The sequence below is a fragment of the Pelmatolapia mariae genome, linkage group LG6, assembly GCF_036321145.2.
Source record: "Pelmatolapia mariae isolate MD_Pm_ZW linkage group LG6, Pm_UMD_F_2, whole genome shotgun sequence".
NCBI lineage: Eukaryota > Metazoa > Chordata > Actinopteri > Cichliformes > Cichlidae > Pelmatolapia > Pelmatolapia mariae.
In genome coordinates, this window is record NC_086232.1 from 33,307,146 (window position 1) to 33,331,148 (window position 24,003).

Genomic DNA, 24,003 nt, shown 5'->3' on the forward strand with positions numbered 1-24,003 from the left:
GTACTGAAGTCATCTCCCAACACTAAGGAACAGTCATTTTGTTCTAATAGTGTGTAGGCAAAATAGGAAAAAGTCTGTCTGGCTCATCTGGACAGTATATAGATACAAATGCTAATTTGTGATTTAAAATACTGCCAGTGATATTCTCATCATTTTAAGCACTTTGTTAGCAGACTATTGTAAAAAGACACTTTATTTCCATTTCTTTAGTTGATTTAGTTGAAGCTCAAGATGACAAAGTTTGTGTCACAGTCTGGCAGAGGCAGACTGTATGTGTTGCGGAAAAAGGACTCAAATGCAGACCAAAAACAGAATGTGAAACGTGACGTGGATTAACAGAAAACGAGCAGTTTATTAAGGCTGGCAAAATAAATACAAACAAAGGATATAGGTGAAACTAAACAATAACCTAAACTGGGTAAACTAAAACTAAAACATGAAAAAAACCTTAAACATGGTGAGCTGACATGGATACCTGAAGACGTGAGGTGGACGCGCAGACCACCTGGGCCCTGTTTCAGAAAGCCGGTTTAGAAAACTCAGAGTTAAAAATGATACTCAGGGTTGAGTAACCCCGAACTGTCCAACTCAGAATATTCGGTTTCAGAAAGGCTGATAACAATTAGTTCAATCAACGCGGAGTTGCTTTAACCCCAAGTTAAGCGCGCGCACGAGGATACATAAAGCCCTGATTAGTGGAGCACAGATTAAGCGAGGCACCATGGAGACGGAGGGAAAGAAGGCGCGGTCAATGTATTTTACAGCGCTTGAGGCCGAAATTCTGATGGCAGCATATGCCGATAACATGCAAATTTTGCGGAAAAAAAGTAACACAGCCTCAGCTGCAAAAGAAAGGGAGCATGCATGGCAAAACATAGCCGACAGAGTCAATGCGTGAGTGTTAATTTAAACATTGATCTAGGGATTTCCACCCATTTAACACGTTATTTTATTATATTTAATTTTAGTGTTTATTTCATACATTTTATTTTGTGATGTGATGTGAGCGCAGGTGCAACCCAACAGGCCCCAAACGTTCCTGGCAGCAAGTAAAAATGAAATATAAAAATATAGTCCAAACAGGTGTAATTGTATTATGAGCCATAGTGCTTGGTCTGTTTGTCCTATGTAAATCAATTGCAGTTAGAACTACATTAATTTTCTTTCTGTAAGCACTTATTGAAATTATCTGAGCACATTACAAGTACATATTTGCTTACTCTGTATGCTCAAATGTGACCCGTTATAGCCAACAGAAAAAAAGCGGAGGCCCGAAAAACAGGTGGGGGTCCTCCACCACCACCACTCACAGAGAGCAGTTGGCCCTCAGCCAAAACAGTGGGCGCCCTGTGGCTGAAGGCATCTCTGCGGGGACATCCTCTGAGTCAAAACCCCTGCAAGACACAAGTGCCTACATAAGAGGTAAATTCAAAATAATACATGATGTGCATACATCCTTTCGTCACAGTCACCTTTGCAGTGCTACTCATTCATTTGATAAACTCTTTACCATAATGAATTATTTTGTAGTGAAGTTATTTTCCTACTGATGTTGCCTTCCCTCAGTCTTGGTTGTCTTTGAGAGCATAATGACAATGAAGTGTAAGGTGATTGGTATATGTTTGTTAATTGCCATTTGGTTCCTTGTAAGTTATAAGTGACCTGTATAAACCTCATATTCTATCAGTTGATGGTGATGGTGTACTGCATCTGGTGCAGCCTCCTGTTGAGCCAGACCAACATGCAGTTGTGAGTACTCTTAATACTCCACAGGTTATATGAGTTTACAGTAGAACAGCAATGTTGTTAATTCCTCTACTACAGGAAATTGAAGAAACATTGACAGCTGTTACAGAGGAGGAAGCAACAGAGACACTTTATGAGGTTTACATCTTACAATGGAAAATATAACAATTGAATAAAATGTGGTACTATAATAAAACCATGGACTTTCTATTTCTCTAACAGAGTGATGATGGAAATGCAGAGGAAGAGGGTCCAGCCACTTCTCCAACAAACCTTTCCTCAGTAAGATGTTCAGCACTGATTTACAACCAACCTAAGTAGGCATGTACTATGAATGTCAATGCTATTTCCTGTGTTTCCATAGCTCCCTGTAAAGCAGCTGTATAAGAAATATTTGATCAAGAAAATAGAAAAATGCGACTTGGAAATGGAGCACTTCAAGCAGCAGATCCAAAAGACCAAGATTGAGATTTTACTGCTGGAACATCAGTTAAGGGTGGGTGAAGTGGTCAGAGATGGACGAATTATTTCAGTGTTTGAACAACATACTAATATACTTATTAATACTTTGTGTACAGGAAATACAGGTATTTACAGGTAAGTGGGAACACATGGGGAAACAGCTGACACACATGAACATAACGACGTCACAAGGGGAGAGTAAAACTAAACACATTGAACATAGGAACACAGGACCTCTTCAAAATAAAACAGGAAACACAATGAGACGCAGACATGACAACATGAACTTGACAACATAAGACACACAGACATGAAACACATGAAGGGCAAGGGAGACTTTACAGGGGTTGAAAACACAAGGGCAAACTAACAAGCAAATGAACTTAGATAAGCTAATGAACTTAAACAAACCATAAACATCAAAATAAACTAAAACGCAAAACGCTGAGTCAAAAGACCCAGGATCGTGACAGTTTGTTGTTATTAAAAAACTATTTTTAATACCAACAATGTGAGACCCAAAGGGCTGGTATTAAAAACCTGGCATAATAAGTATGGTGTATAGTGTGTTTTTGAAAAAATACTGGACAAACTGGACAAATGGAGGGAAAAGGTGGCAGGCCTGAAACTGTATATGACAAATGAGCAATATATGAACATTATGAAATTAAATGGCTAAAACACTTTGACATAGGAGCCATGAGACACACCCGGCCTTGTTGAAGCTTCAAGAGAAATGGTCTCAGTGAAAGGGTGGGTGTCAAAAGTAATACTTAAGGAAGAAAAACAGAAAAAACAACTGAGATATGTCAAATAACAACACCTGGAATGAAAATACGTGACGAACCAAAATTTGAAAAGTTTGGTTCCAGTTGTGTATACCCATCTGTAAAATGCGGTGGAGGTTTTGACATTTTTTGTTGCCGCATTTCAGCCAGTGTTGTTGGCGATCTTATCAAAATTGATGGAATTATGAATGCAAAAATGCATGATCAACACTCTTTCAAAAAAATTGATAGAAGGCCCCAAACAAGACTCTTGATTACCCAGGATGTTGATTGGATATAATTTGTTCTGTGAACAACATAAAAACAATGTTTAAACAGTGTGAACACTTTCTAAGACATGTATTTGTTTATTTTCATTCAAGAAATGTTGGAACTGCCCTTTAACTCTTCATTGTAAATTACAGATCAGTGTGGTGTTGTTTCCAAAAAAAAAAAAAAAAAAAGAGTTTCACCATTTTACAGTAATAAAGTCTATTTTGGGTTGTTTATATCAGTGCTGACCCTCACAGTGTCTTTATTAATATGACCCCTGGGAGGGACAAAAATCCAAGTATCTAGCATGTTATATGAGGACAGAGTATTGTAAAGACATGACATTACTCACATTTTCATAACGTCTCACTAACTGCAAATACAACCCCTGTTCTGTGACAACAACCACAATATTCACAAGTATGGTCATGAAGGTAAAAATAAATGCACCACAGCATACTACAGTTACTAAACTTCATCTTCTGAACTTCCCTCTTACCCTGACCTTAACCAGAGGAGTTAACCATATGAAGTGGTATTTCAGACCTGGTTAACCTTATGTGAACAAGCTTTTTATACTCAAATGCAAAATAATTTTGAGTTACAGAAACACAGGCAGCTACAGTGATGAATTAGAAATAACCACAGTGAAATTTAGCATACACCCTTAGTGTGACGAAGATTTCAGATGAAGCTTTTAACCAAGAGACTCCACTTGTCGAGGAATTTCGATAAAATTAACACAAATCTCATATATCTTGGCCATTAGCTCTGATTTATTCCAGACAAATCTAAACCAAACCATCAAACAGCATGTTGTCCGACACAACACAAAATCCATAACATCAACACAGCTGGTACAACTTCTAATGACTTACTCTCACTTTGCTTCAGCAAATTCAACCCCGAATATGTTTTATGCTTTATTTTAATCACAGTGATTAGAGATCACCCTGATCACTGCCTTTGATAGCAGTATCTGATTCATACCTCTCTTTTGTTTGCATTGCTCAGATCTGCCCTGTTGTTGATTATGGCTCGCTCAGTCAATGCAGCTGCTAAAGCCAATCACATTATTAGAAGAAGGCATCTACTTCAACATTTAAATGAATTCATGTATAAATTTAGGACTTCACTTACCATATAAAAGACAGGAGATGAAAGAAATGCTGGAAAAAGTGCCATCTCTGTTGTTGTTTTTTATTTTAAATGGTTGCTACAGACTCTGCATTTGGAGTTACAAAGTTAAAGGCTTATAGCACCACTGTACACATCTGCAAATGAAATATATTTATTAATAAACAAGGCCGGTCATGAGCCGATCCAATGACCTCTTTCAATACATACACAGCATGCTTCATGACCCTCAGCCTCATTTAACTGCCACACACAGTGTTACTCTGTGGAGGAAGCATGGATGTCACTTTCCTCCACATTTGTTTACACTGAGAAGCAGTTTTTCAAAATTAACTATTGAAGTTCATTTTTGCTGCGTGTCACTAGATGCACTGACATTTATCAGTGAATTACTTTGTGACTGGAAAAAGTTTTTAAAATGGAAAATTAATGGATGTGAATGTTCTCTATTGGATTAAAATCTGATGACTGCGAGGGCCATTTTACTACAGAGGAATTATTGCCACTTTCAGGAAAACAGTTGAGATGATACGAGCTTCGTGACATCATGCTAGAAGCAGCCATGAGAAAATAAAACGTGGTCATTAAAGGATAACCATTCATACAAGGCATGATGAATCCATGCTTTCCTATAGTTAACATCACATTGTGAACTAAGCAAATGTTGCAGGATAACTCAAGCATCATCAGACCAGCTACCTTTTGTCCAGTCTTCTACTTTGCAGTTTTGGTGACCTTGTGTGAACTGAAGCCTCAGTTTCCTGTTCTTAGCTGGCAGTGGTACTCAAAATCTATAATTAAGGAAAAGATGCATAAATTCACATGTGTGAAAGTGGTATCAATCTTCCTCATTGCTATTTGTCCAGAAGGGATAGTTTCAAGAAAAAAAGTGTCTGAAAGCTTTTGATCTAATTTTACTCATTCTAAAGCATTTGAAGTGTGACTTCTGTTTTAATCTAAAAGAAAACTTAACTCATTAGAAGTGTTGGCTTTTGAGTGTTTATAGGTGCTGTCTCAATTTTTGGGTTCATAAGGTGACCGGCTACATGTTTGCATTAAATAGGTGACTGCTAGTTAAAAAAGAGGTGACAGAAACAGAAGAGCAATGATGATAAAGATCATTGATATGACTCTTTGTGCTTCAGTACTCTTCACAAAGGTTGTAGTTAAGGCTTTTGTTTGCAGTAGAGTTGTAAAAATATCTCTCACTGACTTCTTGTGTGAGCAGAGTTGCTATGTTGCAACTATAAACTGTCACTGGTTTTCTCTGACTTTTACAACTGACCTTCTCACACCTCTCAGTGAAAGTAAGTGACTCAGAGTGATCCTGATTACCCAACACATTTCAGCGGATGCCCACATATGTACAAATACTTTGGATGTTACAGAGCATACTAAAATTATTTTATTGACTAAATGATGAAACAGAAATGTATTTTGCTGTTACCATAGAAAGCAATAATTGATTTGTATGTTTGCTTATAACGCAATAAGAAAAAAGTTTTACACTTCATAAGCCATCATCATTCATTATATTGTCTGGATACAACTGGATGTAAATGCCACGTCCCTTTTCTATTTACTTTTTGTTGCGTTTAATAAGCACAGTGATGTGAGAGCAAGTGACAGACAACTATAAATTAAATGGGTGAAAAGGCTTGTAACTGTTTAAAATTTGTTCTAAGGCCATATTTTTTTAGGCGGTCACCAGAAGAGTCCAAAGACTGAATCATAAGAAGTACCCTCCTTAGCATTTACTGCGGCATTATTTAGAATTTTATTTAAAGAAACTCACAGCACTCAGGCACTGTGTGGGATGTTTCTATGCTGTTGTTTCTAACGGCTCATCTGGTCTTTTACAATATAATATCTAAAGGTTCAGACATAGAAATATGAAAAAGCACTCCAAAGTAAGTAGTTCCTTTTATGAGATGTAAAATGCAAAGACGAAAAAATTCTTCTCAATCCACAGTTTATGGATCCAGTGTCCAGCAGATGGCAGCATATATGCACGTGTCGTTAGTATCAATCTCTTTAACAGTATCTGCTTTAAAGTTCTGCCATCCCACCACATTCTGACAAGATGAAACATCTGCATTTTCCGCACAGTGATCATTAATTGAATCAATCGTCATTAGCTTCATCTGTGCAGTGAAATATAATGCCTAAAGCATATATTTCATATACAAATTGACTTTTAAAATAGTTTTATAACAAAGTGTCATTCATTTCCTCCACTTCGAATGTTATAAATCAATTCAATGGATATTAACAGAAGGCACCTACTGGCTCATATCTATGGGGCTGATCACTGCTAATAGCGCCCATTGAATGGACTGATAAACATTTGAAGCGAGTGCTCACTTCACCTTTCTTGACTTCTGCTCTGTTTCGACTTTCTGAAACAGACAAAATTCCTTGAAATGTGTCTGAGCAATAACCTGATTATAATTCACTATGGAGTTCGTGCACTTAGTGTTTTTGCACGTGTGATACTAACCTGCATAACTCGTTCAGTGTCCACAGAACATGCCAAAAGTTCCCCAAGAAATGATGACCACACGTGTGCCGTTTCCCAAAGTGTTTATATTGAAATGACCACATGGGGGCACTAGATGCAAGTGTTTAGCATAATGTAGCCAGACTGCATTAGTGAAGGTATAAAGTCACTTATATTTTCACACATTCTTACAAACTGGAAAACACAACCTGTTGTGGTACTTCACACTTTGTTAACCTTATATGGATAAGCTTATGGGCTTTAAATGCAACACAAGTTTATTTTACACAGAGCACAGCAGACATGGAGTGGAAACAATAACTTTTAATTCAATGTATAGGCATATTATAATGAAAACAAGTGTTGCTCATAACTGGAAAATATATGTGTCTCCAAATGTCCATAAAGAAGTACAGATTATAACTTAACTTCCTGATAAATCTTAACCAAAAAAGAGGTGATCTGGGCTTTTCTTCACCGGATTCATGTGGGGCTCTGGAGACACAGGAAGATTCAGTCTCTGTATTTTTTCACATTTTAAATTTAGATGTGTGTTTTCTGCAAGTACAATCACCTGTTCTTTCATATATTAAAGATGGCAAGAGATTAATGTAGATGCCAGTTATTATTATTCATTTGAGCCCTCCATGGGCGAATACCCTGAACCTGCCAGAGGGCTGGAGAAATAAATGGCTTTATAGACAGCAGTGAGTATGCTGCATTTGGTTTATGTGGGTTTAAATGTTTGTAGATCTGATCTTTGTTGATGAGGAGAGACAGAAGAACTTGCAGACAGCTTGCTACAGTTGTTTGTTCTCTTATCAGTGTCATTGTACCCGCAACTGACCTATTACAAAAGTGACAAAAAAGTGTTGAGTTTGTATATAAAAATCCAAGGTTTTTAATGATACAGTATGAAAGACACACACAGATTATTAGATTATAGTAAGCACACTGGAACATAAATCTTCTACCATTTTTGGGGTCTATTTAACATGGCCAGCAACCTAAGTACAGGTGCCCAGCCTCACTCCATAGCTTTCCTGGTAGGAGAGCTATGGATTGAGGAGTGAGTACCCAGGCATCATATGTTGGTATGATGCCTGGGTACCAAGTGAGTGAGAGAATATTAACCTCACCAACATGTCTGGTCTGTCCAGTCCTAAAATACTTCTATAAGACTTTTACTTAGAAGGAGCTCCGACCATGAGCCCCAATATATGAAACCTAAATATAATTATAGACTGGTAGAAATATGAAAGTTTTTGCGCAGCCAGTTGGCTTTGCTCTGCTTAGTTTAACTGAAAGACAGAAAGCATGGGGTATAGGCTATCAAACAAATTTAGTCAAATTTAATCCATTAAAGACATGATTTTTAATTTATTTATTTTTTAGTTTCGTCAACCTGGCCATTTAATGAATACTTGAGGAGTTAAGGAGGCTCTACTAGAAGTAAATGTTAGCAAGTGCCCTCCGGGTATGCTTATCCGTTAATAGAGCCAGACAAACCATTTTCTCCCATTTCCCAGTGTCTGAAAATCTCAGACAACCACCTCCTGTTTTGTCATTATATTTAAGAGAAGGACATGAAAGTGGTTTTTGTACAGAGTTGGGATTGTATAACTCTCATGATTTACTTTTCAATATAATTCTGTAATTCTACCCAGAAAGTTTTTTTTATAACTTCTTTTATATTCCTTCTTCCTGACAGGTGTCAGGGTGTTTTCCATTTTCTAATTCATACCTCGCTTTCATTTGAATTTCTGGTGTCTGCTCTGTTGGTGTAAACCTGTAGTTTATGGTTTGATGTTCTTCTGGATTTCCCGAAGCATACTGCTATCATCAAGACAGAGATCAGAATAACACCCCCAACGGTAGCACAAATGATGTTGCCTGATGTATTAAAAAGAAATTTTTAATCATGTAGCCTTTATACAACTTTTTCTTCTTATAATGCATAATATCAGACAGACTTATACCTGTTGTTGACTTTTCCAAGGTGGGATTTGGATATGGCAATGTAGAAGAAATATCAGTCTCCTTTTCAACAGCTGTGTAAAAAAGAGTGGTAGAAGAGTTATTTAGAGTAATAATAACGTCTGTAAAAATAACACAAATGAAACCATTAAAATGCTAAATTGTCTTTGGTCTTAAATACAAAAGTCTGTCAAAAGTATTATCTGCTTGGTATACTTTGATATCGAAGTAGGCAAGGAAAAAAATGTGCACAAAAACTGTTTTCTCAGTTATTTTTTTCTATTTGGATTAGAGTATCGTTGGATACTTTTGTTTGGGGGGTTTTCCTGGTACAACTTTTGATATTTCCTCACTTCAACATGAAAGTCACTAAATTTCATTTTAAAAATACTTTACATTTTCATGTCAGTAGTTCTTTTTTGCAATATAATGTTTTTCTTAGTGTTGTCATGGTACTCGGTCATTTTGACCCAGTGTTTTTGAGTTTCTGTGCTTTGGTGTTATTTTGTATTGTATGTGGTTTATGTTTTCGGTACCTCCGCATCCCTTTGACAAGTGTGTGGTCAAATATTAGACTTAGAATATTAGACAGGACAGGTTGATTTTTTTAATATTTTAATTATCCTTTCATATATTAAATACTTGAAAAGTGTTTAGTATACGAAACAAAATCACAGCATTTATGTTCAGAGTTTGTAACAATGTTGTTTGTAGTACATTTTTGCTAGTAAGAAATGAGTACATAAAACTTTACCGACCTTGAGATACAGCTTTAGAATTCACTGTAGTGAAAGAAAGCTAAAGCTAAAAGAAATAGGATTATACACGTACATTTCATCACTGTGAGCTGTACATCAATGTATGAGTCCAAACCAGGCCTGTCCACTCCACACCGGTATTTCTGTGAGTCTGACAGCTGGAGATGACTGAAGGTCACAGAGAAAGATCCATTCCCAGAGTCCACCAGAGTTATCCTCCCTGATTCTGCTCTTCTGCCAGATTCTACAGTAACCAGTATGTCTTCCATGCTTGTGCATGGATCTTTGCAAAAATACTTATGGTTTTTCCATGCAAGTGTGTGCGAGCATTGGAAGGAGATATTTCTCCCCTCGAATCCCTCTACTTTAATTATGACTCCTTCTGTTAGTTCAGCTGCTAAAACAAATGACATTACAGAAAGTAAGGCATCAAATTGAGCATTTAAATGAATTAATGTATTAATTTTAGGTAGTCACTTACCATATAAAAAACAGGAGAAGAAAACAATGCTCTTCATTATGGCTAAAAAAGTGGCAGCTCTGTAGATCCTTCTCATTCGAAGTGGTTGTTAAGGGCTCTGCATTTACAGCCTAAAAGTTAAACACTTGTACCACAAATGGAGTACAGACCCAATCCTGCTGGCTAAAATATCAGCTGCATTCTGCTTACGCAAACTGATCTCACTCTTGAAGGTTTGGGGGCAGACATCAAGGGAGGAGCAGGTCCTATAGTCTCTGTCAATCTGACATGTACACAACGTCCTTCATGACCCTTAGCCTCCTTTAACTGTTACACAGTTTCTTTGTGGTAGTAGCATGAATGCCATTTTCCTTCACATTTGTTCATACATTAGAAAAAATAAGGTTTGCCAAAATAACTATCAAAGTTAGTTTTTGCTCTATGTCATTGGATGCGCTGACAGCTATCAGTGGAGGGAATTTTGGCAGATTCTGTGTAATTGCTGGACTGCACGGCTTTCCCTTCTCCAGACTAACATTTCCAAGTAAAGATCAAACTTTGATTCTATAGATCTCTAATTTATAAAAACATATTAATCATATCTTTTTTCACAAATTGGAAAGCACCCGATTTTATACAGTATAATTTTTGTTATCATTTGTCTATATTTGACCCATTATATAGAAGAATTATAGCTGTACCTCCACATCCCCAATGTGTTCTGTTGAACTGATATCTGGTGACTGTAGTGACCATTCAATAAAGAGAATTTATATTCAAGAAATATTTCTGGTTGACTTCATGTGACCAGAGATGTTATGTCGCAAATGTATTTATACTGCTTTTCTCTGACTTTATCACTGTCCTCAACACATCATGTGTGCAGTATACAAATACTATAGATGTAGTCAAAGAGCATATTGTACTAAAATATTTTTGTTAAAATCTCAAAGCAGAGCCGCTTCAAAAACTAAAAATGTTTTAGTATCACCATTTCAAGTATTTTTACATACTCATACTTGCTTATTATCTGCTTAGGAATAATGCAACAAAACTGACCTAATATCATAGCTATAGCAGTTATATGCAGTTATTGCTATGTCTATGCAAATAAAATACAACTCTATAAAGGTAATTCCACTCTTCTATTTGCTTCCTGTATAATACCCAGAGACAAAGGTGATGCCCAGTTTCTTCCACAGAGCAGGCTGTTACATTCAGTCTTTGACTTTTATACACGCCTGCAGTATGTATAACAACAAGCAACACACAAGTGTGAATTAAATGGGTGAGAAGTCTTCAAAATGGTTCAAATGTGACCTAAAGCCATATTTTTTAAAAGGCATCAGAAGAAAGAGTGCAAAGGTGGAACCATAGTACATGTGTGCAGTGCTTACTGGAACACTACATTGAACTTTGTAATGGCAAAGTTGTGGCAAATGTTCTCCTTTGCAGGTTTAGAATTAATACTGTGTGTGTGTGTGTGTGTGTGTGTGTGTGTGTGTGTGTGTGTGTGTGTGTGTGTGTGTGTGTGTGTGTGTGTGTGTGTGCGTGCGTCCATGCATGTGTGTGTAAAAACAGGGAAATGCAGTCCCAGAATAAATAAATCATTCATCCACTTATCTGGGGCTAGGTCGCTGGGGGCAGCAGCCTAAGCAGAGAAGCCCGTACCAGTCGGATTCAGATATGGACTATGACTATGACTGGGCCGGTATAACACCTGATTCTTTTCTCTTTTGGTCATTCTGTTACAGATTTGCTGCTGTGTTTGGGATCATTGTTCTGCTGTCAGACAGACAGCCATACATTTGGCTATGGAATATTTTGTTATACAGAGATCATGGTGATTTTCTGACTGTAAGGTGCTCAAGTCCTTGCAAAACAAGCCCAAATCATTATCCTCCACCCCTCCCATCACCCATAAGCATGCTATTTTGGTTTTGACAAGGAGACACTCTAAGCATCAGACTTCAGCTTAAGACCAGAAATAAAGGAGAGTTGTTGACAGTTGCTGACATTAAAGCCAAAGGTGGCTTTAATGTTTGCCCGCACAACATGGGCACAACATGGGCACGATACAGTTTCTGCATCTGCCTGGTCCACTTGTGTCAGAGTGATGTGAATTTCATCACCAGACAGTGAGCTAAGGCTTTGCACAAACATCTGTGTACCTGTCATTGTTTTGTGACGACGTGGCGTCATCAGTGAAGACACTACTACAATCTGACAACTAGACATGGTTACTTTGCGACTTCAAAGCACTACAACAGGAGTGACACCTCATTTGTCATGTCTGCAGCTGCCTGTGTCCTTGTACACAACAGAGTGCAATCCATGCTTAAGTGCATCAGTAACCTTTTGTTTATTCTCCAAACAAAAATCATATTTACTGGATTTTGTTTCACTCCATTTTTCTGGCCCCACCTGCAGTAGCACTATGTCTCACTAATGAAGTCCTGCCCCACAATTTGAGAACCACTAGCTTACAGGGTGGTCTCAAAGAGGGAAATTATGTTTCAGATGAACTGGGGGACTGCTCTAAGATCCAGCAGATGCTGTGGGCATCAGATATCAACTCAGGAAAAGTGAGAGGACACCGACTTCAGTGTGTATACACACTTAAACTCAGTCAAGGAATTCTATCACTGGGATGAATTTAAAAAAAAAAAGCAGTACATGTATATGTATTATAAGTATATAAGCTACATATCATTCGTTTATTACATGAACGCTTGAATAGAATAGAATAGAATAGAATAGAATAGAATAGATCTTCATTGTGAACTGCACATCACTGGGATGTTATATTAGTTCACAGGTTGATAGTAATTAGTATAATTTGGGTTACTCATACCCAGTGTTGGTCAAGTTACTTGAAAAAAGTAATCAGTAACTAATTACTGATTACTTCCCCAAAAAAGTAATCCATTAAACCTATTTTCTGCACATTCCAGCACATAAAATATTTTTTTTTTGTGTTTACACTCACTCTTTCAAATAGATGCAAGTAAAACACAGCAGAAAATAAATAAAATCAAAGACTAGCGGTCCTGTTGCTCTATTTTCACCTGTATAGCAGGAGTGGCGTAGGTGGAGGTTTGCCCTGGTGCAGGTGTGCCGCAGCGGTCAGTTGAAGAATCCGCGAGTTTCTCTGAGAATTTCCCATTACGTCGTAGCGCACTCGGTGCTTGCTTGGAAGTTTAGGGGTTTTTTTCACTGTAAAAAGAAGTTTTCTTCCCACGCACAACGGACACTAATGTTTTTGTCACTTTTTATGGAATCAAACTCAAAGTAAGGTCAGTACTTCCACGCTTTAAACGCTGCACGCTCATACTCTCTCAGCACTCGATATATTATCCATTGTTGATCTGCACACAGCTGTTGTCACGAACGTCGCACTCGCTTACGTCACTGTCATGAGACATCCTCGCAAAAAAATCACGGTTTTAGTAACACAGTAACGCAGCGTTTCTACGGGAAAGTAACGGTAATCTAATTACCGTTTTTGCAATAGTAATCCCTTACTTTACTCGTTACCTGAAAAAAGTAATCGGATTACAGTAACGCATTACTGCCCATCTCTGCTCATACCAGTGTGCAGTGGTGTCAGCTATGGCGTCTCTATTAAAATCACTACAAGGAAGAAGCAAAATCCAAGTCTCTAGCATAATGAATTGTATACACACTTTATAGTAAAGATATAATTCACCTCATTTTCACAAGTTCTCACTAACTGTGAAGACACAGACTGATCGGTATTTACATGCTGACATTAACCACAACAGCACATGCTCATGTACATTGGCACAAAGTGACACAATGTTTTACTAACGCTTCCCCTGAACTTAACCAGAAGTATTTAACCTCATGAAGTAACATTTTACACTTTTAACTCTGAGCAGAGAAGCTTTTAAATGTGTACTTACATGCAACAGAAGTTTAATTTACACAAACACATGAAACCACAGACATGAAATGGAAACATTAACAGTACAACTTACTGTACAAGTTAAATAATGATGACAATAAGGATTGCTCATATATTATTTATGGACTTGTCCATGAATGTCCATAAAAAATCATATCTTTAAGGTTAACTCTCCTTTATTTCTGATAAATCTAAACCAAACCAAAGTGATCTGGGCTTCTTTTCAGTGGATCCACAAGGGACTCTGGAGACACTGTTTGTGCAACTCCATATTTTTGCATGTCTTACGTTTAGCTTTGTGTTTTCTACGAGTACCATGATCTGTTCTTTCATGCATTATGTTTGGCAAAGTATTAATGTGGATTGCAGAGTTATTATCATAGTCAGTTTGTTCCCCTGTGGGTGAATATCGTGAACATTCAGGAAGTTTGGGGGAAGAAATGTTTTCATAGATATGAAGGTGTACACTTGCTGGGGGATCAGATGTTGGTAAATCCTGTCTTTGTTGGTGAGTAGGTACATAAGAACTCTTAGGTGACTTTTTCCTACACTTTGTCCTCTTCTCAGTGTCATCATAACCACAGCTGGCCTGTTGGTAAGTGAAAAAGAAACAACAAATCAGCACGTTCTTATGGGACTTGCATTTATTGGATGTTTGTACTGCATTTATTGGAAAATCGGGAGAAATTCGGGAGAATGGTGGCTCTGGGAGATTTTCGGGAGGGGCACTGAAATTCGGGATTCTCCCGGAAAAATCGGGAGGGTTGGCATGTATGAGTGCATGTACCAGGGCATCCAGGCCATCAACTACAGGAAGACAACACCTGCCTGCGATGGTGACGCCTCAGATGCGCTGAACTACTTCTATGCACAGTTTGATGCTCAGAATAACGTGTTTGTGCTGCCTTCTGGCAAGAGGTACAGAAGCATTCGGGCCCTCACTGCCAGACTGCGAAACAGTTTCTTCCCCCAAGCCATCAAACTCCTGAACACTCAGTGACTGGGCTGATACACACACACACACATACACACACACGCATACCTTCATACACGTCACTACCAACCACTTATCTACACGATCTCATACACACACACGCACACCTTCATACATCAGTTACTTTTTGCACATAAAGCACAGTAAATTCAGCTTTTTATTTATGGACTACAAACACAGCTTTCAGATTGACGTACATTTTTTGAGTTCATACCTTTCTTTTGTTTGCATTGGTGAATTCTGCACTGTTGCAGTACACGTGTTGTTTAATTTTTGAGGTTTTTCTGGACTTCCTGCAGCATACTGCCAGAAGCACGATAGTGATCAGACCAACACCACCAACAGTAGCATACACGATGGTGCCTGATGAAAACAAGAACATTTCAGGTCTTGTTCATGCAAACACTTTAAATGATATTATCAAACTAAGCTTTACCTGTGTTGATGTTAGGTCCTTCTTCCACTGTGAAGTTTAAGGCTGTAGGACAGAATGGAATATTGTGTTATATAAAGTTATCTGTTATTCATATGAATAAGGACTGATAAATATATGTATACCTGTTGAAAGTTTAGTAGGCTCTGTGGTGTCTATTCCTGTTGTTAAATGTGTTGTGTTGGTATTCTGATATGTCCATGTGGAAGACACATCAGGTACGACCGTTGTCACAATTTTAACAGCTGTATAAGAAGGAATGGTGTAAGAGGCATTTAGATTATTGGTACTTTTATTTTTGTAAAAATATATACAGGCCCACTTCTGGAAATGTATGGTATGTAAAATTTAAATAAATGTAATAATTGTAAACCTAAATAATTGTAAAACGCAAAAAAAAAAAAAAAAAAAAGAGTCCAATGATTTTCAAATCTTACGAACTCACATTTTATTTACAATAAAACACACAAAAAAAATCAAATGGTTAAAATGAACATGGAACATGTCTCAAAAGTCTGGAAAACTAAGTAGTTATAAAAATAAAATAGCTGGAGGAATGCTTTGCAGATAATTAAGTTAGTTAGCAACACATCTGCACCATGACAGTGTATAAAAAGAGTATTTTAGAGAGGCCAAGTAATGGAAGCAGAGGTTAGCCAATCTAAAAAAAACTAATGTCCACAAATTGTGGAACACTTTCAAACTAGAGTTCCTCAATGTTAAATATCATTAAGAGATATAAAGAATCTAAAAATAAATCTCTGTGGGCAAGAGAGCCTGAAAATCAATGATTGATGTCCCTGATGGCTGGGTGCTCAAATGGCACTGCATTTAAAGCAGCTAATATTCTGTCAGGCAAATCAGTACACAGGCTCAGGATCACTTTTATAAGTAGTTGTCTCTGAACACAGTTCACTATGCCATCAAGAAATGTAGGTTAAAGCTCTATCATGGAAAGATGCCATATACTTTATGAAGATAATTCAGAAAAACATTGTCTTCTCTGGACAAAACCTCATTTAAAATGACCTGAAGTTAAATATTATGTGATAAGACAAATTGAAACTGAAGTTATTTTTCGAAACCTGGGTTTTCTCCTGGCTTGTGCACATTTCAAAAACTTGTATCTCTGATGATATGAGAGGTCATTAGTGTCTATTGAATGAGCTGCTTTGCACAACTGAAAAGTCTCTATCAGCATTGAAATGCATATACTGTACAGGTTTTAGGGAAACAAATGCACCCATCTAGATAACGTTTTGTTTTGTTTTTTTAGGAAAGGCCTTCAGTAAGCTTCTTTTACTAATAATATCTTAAATTACATACTGCTGATGCTGATAAAATTTATATTGTTAGCAACATTAATTATGTCACAATGTGTTATGGGCCGCATTAAGGAGTAACATGGTATGACAAGGTAAGGTAATAAGTAGTGCGATAAATTACTTTCTTCAAGGAGTAATTAAGTAACATATGGCATTAGTACATTACTGTATTCAATAACAACCCCAACAATGTTCAGAATTTAGTCATTTTGTCCAGAGGGCCCCACCAAAGTGTGTAATACCTTTTTCAAGAGGTGATTTATGGATTTAAAAAAATGATTTTAAATCCACTGCATTTTTTAAAATACTCTAATATGTTTTACCTAAAAATATTTGAGAGAATAATAGAATAAAGAGGAAAATACAAAATAATTTTAGAATTTTCAGAGTTAAAAGAAGTTGTAAGTCTTGTGAGCTCCAGTCAAACCAAAAGACAAAGAAAGTGAACCAAAGGATTATGAAAATTTTAAAATTAATTATTAGCATATTATTTTATACCCCCTATCTGTAACATAACTTCAGCAATGGTAAGATACTTGTAGGGTAAATTTAAATTTAAATGTATTCCTCTTCTACTTAAATATGAACGTGTAAACTTTACAGAACTTAAAGGTATTGATGCATTTTATTTAAAACTGATAGGATAATACACATACCTTTCTTTACTGTTAGCTGTACCTCAACATATGTGTCGAAACCAGACCTGTCCACTCCACACCAGTATTTCTGTGAGTCTGAAAGCTGAAGATGACTGAAGGTCACAGTGAAGGATCCATCCCCAGAGTCCACCAGAGCAATCCTCCCTGACTCTGCTCTTCTTCCAGGTTCTACAGTAAGTAGTATGGCTCCTGTGCTTTTACATGGATCTTTGCAGAAATACTTGTTGTTGCTCCATGCAAGTGTGTGTGAGCACTGAAAGGAGACACTTCTCCCCTCAAATTCCTCTAAATTGATCATGGTTCCATCTGTTAGCGTACCTGCTAAAATTGAAAGCATTGAATGCAGAATTAAATGCACTGAAATTACCATTTAAATGGCTTAAAGTGGTAAAATTGTAAAGTCACTTACTATATAAAAGGCAATAGAGGAATGAATTGATCTTCATTGTAGCTGAAAAGTAACATCTATGTTGGGTTTTTTTCTTATTCTAAGTGGTTTCTTCTTGTCAAATATATCCACATGATCCACTGTTGTCCGAATTTGCCACAATCATGATAAAAGTAAACGTGTTGACTGGTACTTTCACAGTTTACTATAAAATTACATAACAGGGAAACCCCAGTGCAGACAGATGTGATTGGTGAATGGTGGAGGACAGACTTGCTTCCGCAGTCAAATCAGGTCTGCTCTCATTCTAACTTTCAAAGGTGTGTGGGCATAAAAAGGAGGAAACAGCACCTACACAGCCTCCTTTGTGACAGCCTCTTTTAACTGTGTCACCAACACTGGCTCACAACATAAATGCTGTTTTACATCACATCTGTTTATATTTTGGATGTTAAAATTTTCTCCATCATAGCTTGTTTAGCTTCTGAGCAAGCTTTGAAACCTTGTGGTTTAAATGCTGGACTGCAACGTTCTCCTTTCTCCAGACATAACATTTAAAGCGAACTCAATAAACTATTTCTGCAATTATCTCCTGGCTTGTCCATGTGATCTTCAGTAAAATGTAGAATGTCAGCAATAGTTACTGAATTGATATACTGTTGTTAATCATGGTTTTCCATGTTAAATATGGCCAAAGTGTTAAATTATGAGATCAGCATATGAGCAAGTAACTCTCATGACCCAAAAGTTTAGGCCTTAGATTGCTCTAAAGCAGTCTGCGGTAAAAGAAAGCACAGAAGCTCCACCTACGTGCTACTTAAACGTTGGCAAGGGACAAACAAACAAACACATACGATATGATTTAAAAGCTGATCAATTACTAATCATAAAAAGGAATGAAGCTGACTTTTAGCATATCAAAGCACCAAATCACAACAACAGTCACATCAAGGCACTTTATATTGTAAGGCAAAGACTCTACAATAATACAGCCCCAACAATCAGATGGCCCCCTATCAGGAAATACTTTGGCAATAGGGGGAACGAATGGAAGAAACCTCCAGCAGAGCCAGGTTCAGGAGAGGGTGTCCGTGTGTCTCTACCATTCTTCCATATTAAAACTGTTTTGTTTTTTTTCTTCTTTAATTGCTCTGCTTTCACAAACAGCCAAATACTGAAGTTTTCATTAGTACAGCTGAAGTTTTCAGTAGCACAACTATATTTTTAATATTTTTAGTTTCTATCTCAAATCGCTGAGACAAAAGCTGACAGGTCGATAGCTGGCAGGCATAGAGAAATCTATGTAGGACATCTTTTTCATGAGAAAGTTCAGTCACGAGAGTCATTGTGTTTTAGAATTGTGGTTTTGAGGCTTAAAAACTACCTCTGACTTCTATCACTAAGAACATCCTTCCTGTAAAGTAAGTGGCAATGAGTAACAAAGACTTTCCAGCAGACATATATATGTGTACATGTATACAAACACATGTCTGACAGATGATGCAGTCACAGAGCATAATAAAATAATTTCCTATATAAAAAAACAAAAGAAGTCAAAGCAAAATTTACTTTAGAAACTGAAAAGATGTTTTCATATCATCATAGCAATTTTTTGTCTCTGTAAAAATCACTTCAGTCTTCTATTCGCTTTCTATTTAATTATACGTTGCTGTACTATACGAAATATAACTATACGTTACACAGACATAGCTTGCAACAAATGTTGCACATGTATAATTTCTGGTGACGGCACCGGCATCTTGCAAGGGTTATGTCATAGGCTCTATGTAGATTCATAGTGGAAGCATAAATTAAGCTTTGTTTTAACACTGCTTTGAAATTTATGAAGATAATCTTAGTAACAAATGTTATTGTTTGCATTTTACAAATAAATCCTGTACACTGTTTTTTATGCAAACATAAGAATGGGACACTCATATAACCCTGCTATTTTGAGCTCTTTTTGGACCTTCAGAAACAAGTGATATGAGTGGATCGAGTAGTAAAAAACTGTTGTGTTGATTTACTTTAATGTCTTTATGTCTATAAGAACCAACCTGCATTTTTCTGCCAGTGTCCATTGAACGCACTGGAATACAGGCACAGATGTTTTCCTCTTTTTTTTTCTGAGTTTGGTAAATTTTATCATCAGACAGTGAGTTCAAGCTGTCTATGTCCAAGTATGCAACAAATACAAAATTGTATTCACTGAACTTTGTTTCACTCTATATTGTTCTGTAGTCATCCTGGCCCCACCCGCAGTAACATCATGTCCCACCAATGCAGCCCTACCCCAAATGAACACTTCTTTCATTTTAACATGTTTAAAAACGAGGTATGTAGAATTTAGCTACAGGTGAATTTGTTGTGTAACACAGGCAGCTTGTTTTATCTTTCAGAGACAAATGAGGAGAATCCACTCAGGCAAGTCTGCTGGACCAGACTCTCCAGAGTCTTTCATAAACTGTTCATGTTGAGTCTGAGTCTGCAGAGGGTCCCAGTGCTGTGGAAGATGTCATGCCTTGTTCCCGTATGAAAGACCCAGTGGCCCCCAGGATTACAGGCCTGTGGCACTGACTTCCCATGTCATGAAGAAAGACTCATCCTTGACCAGCTCCAACACATAATCAGGCCACATCAGGAACCCCTTCAGTTTGCTTACCAGGCCTGCCTCAGAGCTGAGGACGCCATCATCTACCTGCTCAATCATATCTACACCCATCTAGACCAGCACGAGTACTGTGAGGGTCATGTTTTTGGACTTTTCAAGTGCATTCAATACCATCAGGCCAACCCTTCACTCCCCACTCCCTTAGGGTGGTGTCTGAGAGGCGGATGTTGTCCCATAAGTTGTCCGTAAGGACAATGCTGGATAATACCTCCTACCCACTCTATGATGTGCTGGCTAGTCTCAGGAGCACATTCAGTGAGAGACTGAGATTACCAAAAAGCACCACTGAACGACACAGGAAATCATTCCTGCCTGGGGCCATGTCCCTGTACAACTCCTCCATCTAACACACTGCACACACTGCAGTAGTTACCCCCGTTGCACATGTTCTACAGTAAAATAACAAATGACGAAGTTTCACAGGTTACAGTTACATGTCAATCATATATATGTAATATATGTAATATTCTTAATATTTATAAGTGAGTGATCTGTATACATTAGTTACATTTCTTATATTTGTAAACTTTGTAATATATCATATTATTTAATTTGTTTATTCTGTTACTGTTACTGTCTTGGAGCAACTGTAACCCACATCATTTCCTTAATGATTATTAAAGTATTCTGATTCTGATTTCCCTCTCATTTTAAATGTTGTATTTTGTCCAAACTTTTTCCTTTTCCTACAAGCTTGAATTTTTCAGTCTAAACTGACCTTCTTTCTTTGTTCTTCATTGCAAAGTTCACATCAGTGTAATGTTATATTGCAATATGTATGCTTGTAATATAGAGTATATCTCTGTGCAGTGCTGTCTGTTTGGTGTCTTCACTGAAAGGATCACTAGGGGGCATTAAATTTTAAGTCTTTAGCATAATGAATTGAGACAAAAAGACATTAGTAATTAAATAAAGATCTTAGCCACAATATTCATGCACATGCTCATAAACACAGTCATGAATGTAAAGAATACTACAATGACCAATCTTCACACAGTGAAGCTGTAGCAAAATCCTTCCCCTGATAGCTGAAGCCTGCAAAGGGGTATTTCACACTTTGTTAAACCTTTGTTAACCAGGTGTTACTTACAATTGGAGAAATTACATTCTAGTTTTACTGCACTTGTCATTTTATGTATTAAAGCAGGAAAAATAATGAGATAGATCCCAGAGTTTCTATCATAAAAATAGATATTATATATAGATGTTTTATAGCTATCAGGGTGTATGCTACATTTGATTGCTGTGGGTTCAGATGTTTGTGGTTTCTGTTGATGAGTATTCTAGATTAACTTTTACTGTGGTTTTTCTGCTTGTCAGTGTCACTGTACCCAAGAAAAACAAAATCAGCACTACACTAGTTATCTTATCTACTGGTACTGTGCTGATGAGCAGCTCAGTACACAGTTCTGCGTGTTATGAATAAATCTTCCTTTTTTTGTACCAGCACTGGTTTTATTTTGTTGTATTTATCTCTGACACCTTAAAGGCAGGTCCGTGAAAATATTGTTGGACATAAACTTGTCCATGGTGCAAAAAAGGTTGGGGACCGCTGATCAAGAGGACAAAAAACAAAACAAAAACTTGTCATCAGCCACCTGCATCCTAATGAGGGAATGCAAGATTTTTCTTTTAGTGTTTAGTATAAACACAAAGCCAACAATGCAGTACTTCAAAGTGATTCTATTGCAGAAATGTGCCAGCTGAAAGACTGCATAGGCTACAATGTTGTACAAGTCTGACTGCTAGTCACTACTTTTGTTACCTGTTGAAGTTCAGAATCTGGCTCTGTTACATTTTACAGTGATCCAATAACGTAATGTGTTTACGGTAATGCGTTTAACCCAGCACTTATCGTCAGATCTACTGGTACTCAAATTATTCAAACTGGTACCGGCTACTCAAATTAGTCATTTGTAGGCCTACATGTGGAAAAATAATGATATAATACAGTTTGGCAGCCGATTATGAAGGATTTTTGAGAGTTTATTTTCAATTTATCACTGGCTGCAAACACACAGCCTATTGGGTATATATATGCTAACATTAACCACAACAACAGATGCTTGTCAACACACAAAAAAACACACACAAGATACTACACTAACTAACTTTCACCCACTAGAAATGTAGCACATTTCCCCTGACGTGTTAACCACATGTCAGTGTCTAATAGCTTGTTGACTCACTTTAGCTTTGAGTCAACAAGCTATTAGACTTGTTCTTAACCCTATAATGCCCTTTGTATCATATTTGCTACATGAGTTTCTGAGACCTCTGTGAACTCATCAACACGATCAATACTTGCAATAATTTCAAAATGTTATGGACAAAACTTTTTTTGCCTAAAATTAACATAGTTGTTTACAAAAAGTTGCCAAAACACCCAATGTATCAAATGTGATACAAAAAATATATAATAAAAATATATAATATAAAACATACATCCATCCATTTTCTTCTGCTTATCCAGGGCTGGGTCGCGGGGGCAGCAGCCCAAGCAGAGAAGCCCAGACCTCCCTCTCCCCAGCCACCTCCCCCAGCTTGTCCGGGGGAACAACAAGGCGTTCCCAGGCCAGCCGAGAGATATAATCTCTCCAGTATGTCCTGGGTCTGCCCCGGGGCCTCCTCCCAGTTAAACAAAACCAAAGTATAAATTACAAAAACAGACAGAGACAGCCATGAAATGGAAACGCTGACAGTACAATATAGTGTGCAACTTTAATAATGGTGAAGACTGTTGTTGATGTTAGTGAAGAAGTTCACTTTTTCATAATTGTCCATAACAAATTTACAAATCAGATCTTTGAAACTAATTCTGATTTATTTCTGATAAATCTAAACCAAACCAAAGGGATCTGGGCTTCTCTTCACTGGATTCACATGGGGCTCTCGAGACACAAAGGTTTGCACAGCTCAGTGTATTTTTGCTTGTATTAGGTTCAGTTATTTGCTTTCTACAAGCACCATCATCTGTTCTTTCAAATATGAAAGCTGGCAAAGTATTGATGTAGATTCCAGAGTTATTTTCAAAGTCATTTTGGTCCTCTGTGGGTGAATAACCTGAACATTCAGGAAGTTTGGGGGAATAGATGTTTTGATCGGTATCAGCGAGTACACTACATTTGGTTGCCTTGGCATCAGATGTTAGTGGATCTTCTCTTTGTTGGTGAGCATAGACAGATGTACTCTTAGGAGACTTCTTACTGCCCTTTGTCCTCTTGTCAGTGTCATCATAACCACAGCTGACCTGTTGACAAGTAAAAAGGAAACAACAAATGAGCCCAATTTTATGTGATCTGCATTTATTGGGTTTGTGAAGAAAATCCATCCATCCATCCATCCATCTTCTTCTGCTTTATCCGGGACCGGGTCGCGGGGGCAGCAGCCTAAGCAGAGAAGCCCAGACCTCCCTCTCCCCAGCCACCTCCTCCAGCTTATCCGGGGGAACACTAAGGCGTTCCCAGGCCAGCCGAGAGATATAATCTCTCCAGCGTGTCCTGGGTCTGCCCCGGGGCCTCCTCC

General features: G+C 37.5%; 1 long non-coding RNA gene across 1 annotated transcript; it reads left to right on the forward strand.

The window, feature by feature from the left end:
• The first annotated feature begins 1,836 nt into the window (after positions 1–1,836).
• LOC134628688 (uncharacterized) lies at positions 1,837–2,163 on the forward strand. Its single transcript, XR_010094002.1, has 3 exons — positions 1,837–1,884; positions 1,969–2,028; positions 2,111–2,163. It is a non-coding gene; the product is annotated as an uncharacterized LOC134628688 (long non-coding RNA).
• Positions 2,164–24,003: the final 21,840 nt, after the last annotated feature.